The sequence below is a fragment of the Aplidium turbinatum genome, chromosome 5, assembly GCF_918807975.1.
Source record: "Aplidium turbinatum chromosome 5, kaAplTurb1.1, whole genome shotgun sequence".
NCBI lineage: Eukaryota > Metazoa > Chordata > Ascidiacea > Aplousobranchia > Polyclinidae > Aplidium > Aplidium turbinatum.
In genome coordinates this window covers 21,714,646-21,723,661 of record NC_137476.1, presented here as the reverse complement: position 1 = coordinate 21,723,661, position 9,016 = coordinate 21,714,646, and positions in this window count along the sequence as shown.

The window sequence follows — 9,016 nt, the reverse complement described above, 5'->3', positions numbered from 1 at the left end:
ATCACTCAGAGCTTATCAGGCTTCCATAATTTTTTTGAGGTGAAAAAGCACTAACCTAAGTTACTATGCTTGTTAAATCATTCATTAGTTAATGATTGGTTGGTTTCGAATGTTTATCTTCCGACTAAAAAAATCTTGATAGGTTTTTTTCTTGGTAGTTTTGCATACTTGTAGAGGCTTTTGACCAGTGTTGTACCATAGATAGTAAGATATCTATGGTTGTACGTTGACACCGGCAATTTGACGGCGTCAGCTTTTTCTTGATGCTGAGGCTAGCACCGTCAGTGTATTTTTTAGTTGACGGAAGTAATAGCGCCGTCAATTATTTTGCCGATTTTAAGCGTCAAGCGCTATGCGTCATTTTTTGTTTTCATGGAAAATCTCGCTTCACAATAAGAGTTTCACAATGTATTCTGGCCAGCGCGACTCATCCGAGTTACCCGATTTCGCGTTGGTTGGAATAGGCTAGCTACCAGGAATACAAGCGGAAGAAGTTCGCCAAATGGTGATCACTCATATCGTGATCAGTATCGAGAACGAAGGATCAGAGAGAGAAAGCGAAATATCAATGAATGTCATCGCGGTGGTTAAAGGTACTTTATTTCAAGAGCTCTATGCCCTTGAAAAGAGCGATGTTGATGCAGTGGACCTCGTTAAAAGATTTATATAGGCTAAGCCATCACAGCACGCTTGGAACAGTGATATCTTTCCGAGTAAACGTTTTCAAGACTTATTTTTGAAATACAACACACCAATACCCAGTGGCGTAGCCAAGGGGGGGGGGTTGGGGGTTACAACCCCCCCCTTTGGCACGCGTGTGACGTCACGAAATTGAGAATGATGCTTTCAGTCTAAAAAAAATTGCCTAATTTTATACAAAACTGCATTAAAAGAGCGAGTTTTGCCAATATCAAACATTCAAACATCTCAGCCAGGAATTAGCAACAAGAAAACATAGAGACTTAGCTTTATTTCCGAAAAATGCCGAAGAAAACATGATCTTATCCTTTTGCTATGCTACCGGACAGCACCATTTCACAGGAATATTCATACCCACATTTTTGTTGAAAATGCTCTCAGAATGCACCAAATTCAAAGTAATTTTTCAAAATTTTCTGGGGGAGGACCATATACCTGGGACTGGTATATAAGCCCCCCTCACCCCCCATGGTAACTCATGATCAATAGCATGTTTTTCCCAAGATTCCAGATCAGTGTTAACTTGGTTTAGGAAGACTTTTAGCTAATCTTTACATATAGGCGTAGCTAAGGGGGGAGAAAGGGGCCATGCTCCCCACAATTTTCAAAGTTTGAAGTCCGAAGTTGAGCCTTTTGTTGCAAATATAATAAAATTTGTAGAAAATTATATCATTTTCCAAAACATTTGGCAACTAACACCCCCAGAACGTGTTTTAGACACACAGAAAGACACCAATAAATTTTGTAAAAACAAATAAACGAAGTATTTTTAAGTCACATTCCGGCTTTGCGAGAAGAGCCTGATTACAGAGTTTTCTCGACCATGGCCGCAACGACCTGAATGTTTTGCTGAACATATAACCTACAAAGAAGCAAGTAGAGTACTCGGAGTACGAGACAAGAGCTGACAATACCCAGAATAGTGGAGGTACAAGTTTAGACTACCGTACCGTGCTAACGTCTATGCTGAATCGGTTTCCCAATATTTTCAACGTTCGGTAGGGATGTCCCATAGGCTACTTCGACGGATTGAGTAACTCTCTTCGGGAACGTTTCAGTGACAACCCTTCATTTTTTGCATTGCTATTCATCCTTCCAACAAATAAACCAACTAAGATAGATGAGATTGAGGATTTGTATTCTTTGGATATCCTTGACAGCGAAGTAATTCTCTGCAGGATTTCTCTGACTTCTCAAGTCAACCAGGAAAGATTACAAGAACTTCTTCTGAGTGCTAAAGATTCTCCAAGCGTGCACAATGCAATCCAAGTTATCCTGGTTGCCAGCAACAATAGTTGCTGGCAACAAAAGTACTGAATAAATGTGTCTTGCAAGAAATCTTTCCTGATGTACTCAAAAAGAGTCTGATAATACCTGTACCAAAAGTTAGTTCACCTTTACACTTTACAGATTTGCGACCAATTTCTTTATTGCCAACTTTTGTCAAAATTTTCGAAAAAATTCTATATAAACGGATGATGAATTTTATTGACAAATATAATATTTTAACCCCAGCTCAACATGGTTTTCGTGAAAATAATTCAACAGGCTTAGCATTGACAAAAATTTATGATGATTTACTTTCTAACTTGAATGATCATAAATACACATGCTCGGTTTTTGTTGATTTAAGTAAAGCTTTCGATATAGTTGATCATGGCTTACTTTTAAAAAAACTTCACCATTATGGCTTTCGTGACAAGTTTTTAAATGTTTTAACATTGTTACGGCCAATCTCTGTACAAATCAAACGTCATATAAAACCGTTCAGGTCTACTGAATCTTACGTCATGGAAATTCCTAAAACATGAGCAGAGATTGCACCATCGTTCGTAAGACTTGTATCACACCTGTTGAGAATTACTTCACAATGCATATGGATTATTGCGTCACATAACTGCGTACGTGAGTTTGAGATATTGGTGGCCTTTTGGCCAATGACTTTGGTGGCCTTTTGGTCTTTCGCTGCCATCCTTGTTGTGCGAATTATTTGTGTTTATTGTGTTTTTGCTTTTTGTGTCTTTCTTTTTCGCCAACAAAACAAAAAATAAACTGAACTGAACTGAACTTGAGGCTGAAAGGTCTTTTTCATGCATGGAGAGGGCCAAGACCTGGCTACTCTAAATTAACAACGACTTCTGATCCCCTCTCAGATTTGTGTGTGCTTCATTGCCATCGCGAAAGGATCAGTGAGGAGAAGATCAATCGAGTTGTTACGAATATGGCTGGCGGGAGGCGACGAATAGACTTTTAATCGCTATGATGTCATTTTCATTAGGCTGTCATTCATTACTACATGTGTGCTTCTCTCTGTTTTTGTTTTATTTTTTGCTATTTTTTTTTTTTTTGGTTTTGTGGCCGTGCTAACTACTGATATATAGCCTAGGCCTACTACATAATTTTTCATTCAGGCACGTTTTAAACCTTTCAAGGTTTTTCCACCTTTTCCCGTTCGTTAACGTGCTAGTAGGTTTATATCGATTTTTGTAGTTAGTATCTTTTTCCTCCCGGACGCGTTAATGACAAAAAATAAAATAATTGATTGATTGATGGATTGATTGTTTTTGCTTTTGTTTAAAATTACGTTTTGAATCTTTCAGAAAGCCGATTTTATATTTACAAAGCCAGGGAATAATTTTAAACCATTTTTTTTTTTTGCTGTATTTGAATGGTTTTTATCAAAAATTTTATTTTACACATTTTATTTTTCAAAATGGTAGCCTATCTATACAGCAAAGCAAGATTTCTGTAATTGGATAAAGAAGTTTTTGTTCGTATTTCAGGTTTTATCAAGTCTCATGCCATAGTCATTTTGGCAATAGTCATTTTATTTTAGCAAAAGACGTGAGCCTTTCTGCTCAAAACAGGGTGTTCTGCAAAGAACTGAGTCAAGTGGCATACCGTGATTGGGTTACTTTGGCTGGCTGTTCATTCCTTTTGTAGAGCTCCAAACGTATGTGTTTAGCCTACATTCTTGCCTACTTGTTAGGTCGAGGTAGTCTCAAAGCTCATCATCTTATCAAACCTAATTGCATCCGGTGCAAAGTATTACCGTAGCCTACCGTAGGCCACTATATAATTATGGTGTTGCCTAATTATAAAAGTCCAAAATTCCAAAATTGAGTTCCTAAATTTGAGAGACAGGCTGTTATTCTTTTTAAAACGAAGTTTTACGTGTCGTGAAATCTGTGACATTCAAAAATGGACTTAAACACTTTTTCGTGCTGAAATTTTGCAACGACGTTCAGGTGACTGCCAAAAAAAAATTTTCCAATGCTAACTCCAATTGAGCAAAATGTGACTTAGGCCATACTTCGGCACCTTTAAAACTAGGCCTACTGTAGGGGAGATGTGGGACCAGTGGATCATAAAGGCCAGTGACTCAGGAGCTTTTTTCTCCTTTCCATTTAAAATAGATATTTGAAATTTTGACTGTGGTATTGAGATACAATGCCATCTTTGTCTACGTGTCTTTAAGCAAGACAGAAGTCTGTGTAAGATTTGAGACAATAAAACAATTTTTGAGGCAAAAAAGTAAAATTTTCAGATCTAATAAAATTTGTATTTTGTACTAGAGCAAAGTGCTTATGGAATGTGGTTTAATAGGAAAAATTCTCATTGCATTTTAGTTAGGTGATGGCAAATAGCAGACCTGAAAAGCTAGTCCAAGTTTCAACTAAGGCCATTCCAAGTGCAAGTGGCCGCCATGGGGACCAGTGGATCAGCTTAATGCTGAATCAGCAGTATTGTTCGCCTACCGAGTAAACAAAGCACAGAGATAAGCAAATTTCTCAACATCTTCTACGGCATCTCTAAAGTTTAAAGTTGGTTGTAGCCGTATTAAGTAACGTATTAACAGACCACCATGCCATCATTAACTCGATAGTGATGACGTCAAAATGGATTCTAAGGGACATGCAGCCTACTTTAATTTCCTAATAGGTTAGGCTTATAGCCTACTTTGGTTGCTAGAAATATAAATTAGGCTAAACTGCAAGACCATGTGAATAGTAATAAAAATAAATAAGCAAATACTGCAGAAGAAATTTGTATTGGACGGTGCTTGAGTTCTTCTTCAACAAGATCTTGTGAACCAATGGTCCCCAACCCTTGAACCAATGGTCTCATGGGTGGGGACCAATGCTTCGCTTGAGTTCCATTTTTGTAAGCAAGATAAACCACTTTTCTTTTCTTACATTTTGAGTTAAATGCTGTGGTATGTTGAAGGATAGATTAAAGTTCATGTTAAGACTTCTAAATCCCATTTTACGAGGCAAATAAAACCCGCATATGCAAAAACGTCAAAAGTGACCCACTGGTCCCACATCTCTCCTACCGATAGCCTACACTTTTCAATTAATTAGGTAGCCTACGGTAGGCTACAAAGTGTTGCTATAGCCTACTTCACATTTTCTTTCGATAAAAAAAGACTATTAAGCTCTAACCACACATTTTATCGGTACCGGTAGGCCTATAATATGTAAAATTATAATTGGAAGAACGCAGCACGAACTAAGCATGAGTAGCCTATGCCCCTAGGCAGAGGTGGGCCTCCAGCCGGGGAATTGGGAAGCAATAAATACAACCTTGCATGATTTAAGCTATTGAATAACTTATTCAGCTTCTGCAGCAGCTTTTTTATTTTTTAAACAGTTACAACATTAAACAGACTTTCAGGCTCCCAAAATTATACCGGGCCTGGATTCAAAATTACCCCACTGTCAACTCTACTGACGAGGCGAATACAATTACTGTAGGCCTATAGGCTATTAATTAAATTAGCATCAGCAACTGAAAGCGCAACACTTGTGAAACATTGAGACACATGTCAAGTGAAAAGTTTATCTAATGAGATGTGACCAGAAGGTTACTATTGTTACCGTATGTAAGCTATATTTATGTGGTAATGCACATATAGCCTAGCCTATTCAGGGGCGTTGACAGGGGGGTCTAGGTGGTACTTTTGGACCCGGGCCCGGAATATTTAGGGGGCCCGGATTTAAAAGATTCTCCGCGACTCCAAACATTATCAAGGTCTTATTAAAATCAGATGTAATGGAATTACCATCAGAGGTTAAAACAGCCACTTCAGCCGTCACATGAGAATGATATTTCTCTTAATTTTCTATTTTGAACGGCATGTGTCATCCTCATTTTAACAGCACATCAATAAACGTTTGCACACAACCAGTATTTTCATAACATTGTCGATAAAGGGGGCCCGAAAATAAATTGGTACCGAGCCCGAGAAATCCTGTCAACGGCCCTGAGCCTATTTCAACGGTTTCCAGCCGGGATGCCATTTATAATACTGTAGTTTGAGGTGCCGCAAAACTATTTCTCATATTCATTTTTTTATTTGTCTTCAATATTTCCAAGACAAAAAATCGTTCCATTAATTACTCAGCATCACGAATCTTTTGCAGAAAAAGTTGAGAATTATTTCCCAAAGATGTAAACAGAAAATTATGCATTGGTAAAAGATCCATCATCAAGCGCCTCCAGGAATGCACCGCTGGTTTTCACTCTTTTTGAAGTTTCAAACACATGTGTTTGCTTTCGTGTCCATTTAGGTCGACTAAAGCTCACCGGCTTTTTAAGTCAAAGTACAGTAGCCTACATCCGGTGCAAAGTATTAATGTGTCGTGGCCTACTCTACTTTTTCCTAAAAGAGGAACGTCTGTTAAGCTCGAACCACGCTTAGTAAGGCCAATTTTACCTAAAATTGTTCAATTTTAATAGGCTGCTTTAGGTGCTAATATGCTTTTAGTGCTTAATAATATATACCAACCCAATGCGCCTTTAATTAGCCGAACTACGTATATTGTAGCCAGTGCTGTAGCCTACTCGTAAAAAATAGCACAGGGTATACTGTCAGATTTGCCAAAATGAAAAATAATACGCAACTTACAAAATACTAATCTTTATTCCACCATAACATGAATTACATCAACATCAAAATTAGACGAGAGGTAGGCTACAAAATTGTTTTTCTATGAGTACATTCCAAACAGCAAACAGAGAAATCTACAGTACATCTTTATTAGGGTGTTTCATTTTTTCACCATTTTTGAAAATCAAAATGCCTGGGGTCCCATCTGGTGGTATTTGGGGTAAAAAGTTTACACCCCAATTTTTTTTCAATTATGACGTCATATTGAGGTGGTCCACGAGGTTTGAAATTTTTAGGCCTCAAAATCTCGAAATTTGGCCGTATCTCCGGAACCGCTCATCATAGATCGACAAAATTAGTATCAAAATGCGCAGAAGGGTCGGTTTTCTATACCTGATGTAGAGAATATTAAGGTCTATGTGCTTCAGAAAAAAATTTATTTAAAAAAATCTGATTTTCGGTCTATTTTCTCCTGATGAACAAAGATCAGGTGATCAAGATAAAAGTTGTTCTGTATTTTTTCCATCTTGGAAGCTGCTATTGCGTAATAATAGTCGTTGTTCGTTTTACAAGAGATGAAATGGTAATTTTGAAGGTATCACAATTATAATATTAATGTAACCGTTGAGGAAGAGGTATGCTGATCACCTGCTTTAGATTATGTGTCATTATGGCATTAAGGTCAGGTATTAGGAAGTCGATGCAAAACTTCAAGGAATTGGAGAGAAATGTGCTTCCCCTTAATTCAGATATAGTCAGTCACTACTTTTACTTGTGGAAGTAGCCGAAACTAATCCTTAGTTTTTGAAGAAAATACCCCATTTCAAAGATTTGAAAGATGAACTGCTGAAAGATGTAGTTGGCATATGGAACAAAGCTGGTCTTCCAGTGCTTAGCAAACAGAGAAACCTAGCACTTCTGGCATACAATCTGCCAAAGCATCGGCACTACTATGTTTGAAACAGAGAAAAAAAATGAAGTAGTTAGATGTCTACACAGTAGCGAAAGCGACTCTGATGGGGATATGAATTGAAAAGATGATAAGGAATACGAGCCTCTGAAACCAGCTGTTTGGGGAAAAATATACAAGAAAGTACATTCTTTTTCTATAAATGATAGAAGTTGTGTACTTGCTGATCGTAGGATGACTTCGGTACGCCAGCAGTAAGATCTTATGAGGTCCGTTCTTGGAAAAGATCAAATAACTGCATCACCTTCGACAGTATACCGCGCCAGCGACAAAAAACGAGAGAAAAATCTGTGATGGAAAGTGAGAACCTTCTCAACTCAGCTTCTGCCATGCAGTTATGTTATGATGGGCACGTTGTCGATAAAATAGATCGATACGTTTTCTTGGGCCAACTTGTTGATGATATGAAAAGTGTGCGTCTGTTAAATCTTTTCCCAAAAGTGTGTCGGTCACTGCAGAACTGATTTTTGACACCATCATCCAGGAGGCTTGCAAAGTTCACCTATCCCGAGTATATCCAGTCATGGCTGATACGACTGCTCTCAGCACAGGAAAAAAGTCCGGAGTCAATACTCGACTGGTCAATTATTTTAATAATGAAGTTGGTCATGATATTCATACCCTTAAATGCATGTTCCACATAAACGAAATATATCTTTCCCATGTCATTTCTTTTGTGGACGGCGCCAAGAAGGGTCCCGGAGCAATGCAAGATGGGGCTTTGCTTAACCAGATAGCAAGATTAGACAAGCCCAGTACTGAAGCCTAACTATTATTATTATTACGCAATAACAGCTTCCAAGAGTGGAAAAATACAGAACAACTTTTATCTTGATCACCTGATTTCTGTTCATCAGGAGAAAATAGACCGAAATTCAGATTTTTTAAATAATTTTTTTCTGAAGCCCATAGACCTTAATATTCTCTACATCAAGTATAGAAAACCGACCCTTCTGCGCATTTTGATACTAATTTTGTCGATCTATGATGAGCGGTTTCGGAGATACGGCTAAATTTCGAGATTTTGAGGCCCAAAAATTTCAAACCTCGTAGACCACCTCAATATGACGTCATAATTGAAAAAAAATTGGGGTGTAAACTTTTTACCCCAAATACCACCAGATGGGACCCCAGGCATTTTGAATTTCAAAAATGGTGAAAAAATGAAACACCCTAATCTTTATCCTCTTTACAAATTTGGAATTTAGTACCCTTAGCTGATCGGTGGTTTAGCAGCCAGGATCTTACATATTTTTTAGTGGTAAATTGAGCCACAGGTGGTCCATTGCAATTACTAAACATCAAACAGCTCATAATTATCAATGAGCAAAGATGCTCTTAAAGCTGTGAAAATATTGTTCATTAAACTGAAACCACGTTCGCATTTTGCTGTCGAACAAGGTAAAGTTGAAATAGTGGTCAAGAGAGGCTTCAAATTATTGGGCACAATTTCA